Source organism: Condylura cristata, unplaced genomic scaffold, assembly GCF_000260355.1.
Source record: "Condylura cristata isolate star-nosed mole 26May11 unplaced genomic scaffold, ConCri1.0 scaffold00003, whole genome shotgun sequence".
Classification (NCBI taxonomy): Eukaryota; Metazoa; Chordata; class Mammalia; order Eulipotyphla; family Talpidae; genus Condylura; species Condylura cristata.
Window position 1 is genome coordinate 77,455,228 of NW_004567104.1, and position 1,570 is coordinate 77,456,797.

The following is a 1,570-nucleotide window of genomic DNA, read 5'->3' on the forward strand; positions in this document are numbered from 1 at the left end:
GTCCCCCAAGCACGTGCAGAGAAGGAAGTAACCGCGCCTCGGAATATTGGCATGTGGCTGAGGATCTGCATCTCCTTGCTGGTCCTCCCTTTTCAACCGGCCAAAACGCTCCGAATCTCGACATCGCAGTCCCCGGGGACCAAGCAAGCGGTCACTTGCGGGCCCACACCGTGTGACACTCAGGAAGAGGCAGTGTCTGCCCCCCCCCAGCCTCCAGCCAGGGGCTGCCCAGAGGTCGGGTCAGCGTGGGCGGCTGGAGCTGCAGGGCTGGGGGGCGGGAGGGGTCTGGGGCCCGGCCTGGGGAGGGGGAGGAAGCCGCAGCCCTTAGCCCGGTTCTGTCATCGCGGGGTGGCCCTGGGAGCAGGACACGCGGGCTTTAACCGGCCAGGCCGCGCCGTCGGTCCTGCTGGGGCTCCCCTGACGCTGCGGCCTGGCGGCCCTTTCTTCACCACCCTCTCTGACCACAAATCAAGTGGAATAAAAAACCCTCCGCCGCGGTCCCCTCCTAAGGCAGTTGCGTTGTTTTATTGATATTTGCTATTTAAACTTTAATGAAAGTGGAGCAAGGATGGTGAGGACGGAAGTGGGGCGGGCAGAGCAGGACTCATCCCGGGATAAACGGGTCGAGCCGCGGGCGGGGGTGCTGGGAGCCGCCGGAGGGGGCGCGCGGCACGTGCGACCCCGGGGCGGGTCTGGGGACGCGAGCCCTGGGCAGCGCCTGCTTCACGTCACTGAGGAGCACCGTCACCGCACCCAGAGCACAGCCCCCACCCCAGAACAGTGTCCAGAGCTGAGCCCCCGAACCATGAGCAAAGCCCTCACCCCCGCCCCCAGCACAGCCCCGCACCCCAGCACAGTCCCCATCCCAGAGCTGAGCCCCCGCGTCCGGAGCTGAGCCTCGGCACCCTGAGAAGAGCCCGCGCACCCCAGACAGAGCCCCGCTTCCCAGAGGTGACCCCGAAGGGAGCCAGAGCCGCCCCGCGTCCAGGGCCCACGCTGCTCCGCAGGTCCTGAGCCACAGCGCCCCCTCCCACCTGCCGGCAGCTCCCGGCACTGCAGCGCGCACCGGGCATCTGGCCATCGCGGGGTCACTGAGGCCCAAATTGCACTCCCTGTCCTCTGGGAACCAAAATGGGCCCAGAAACACCCAGTCAGGCTAAGCGATTCCCATCACAGGCTTCGCCTTACGCGGCAGCTGCGTCTCAGCCCCGCGCTCTACGCTGTAGCCGGCCCGGGCGGCCCGGGCGCTGCATCCTCCCGGTGGCCGGGGCGGCCATCTTGGGCGAGCGCTTCGCCCGGGTCCAGAAGTGGCCTCCGCGTCCTCCCTGCGAACAGCGGGTGGGGGCGAGGGTGGCTGGTGGCGGCCTGCCGAGGCCCCTGCACCCGAGAGGTGTGAGCCCCTGCGAACTACTCACCAGCTGTAGCCTCTGTACCGCCATGGAAACCAGAGCCGGAAAGAGGCCTGGACAGGCGCCGGCGCCCGGCAGGCGGAGTCTGGGGCAGAAGCCGCGCTGCGTTCCACACGCGGCCCCTGCGCTCTTAGCCTGCGGCAGGCGCCGACGGTGCAGGT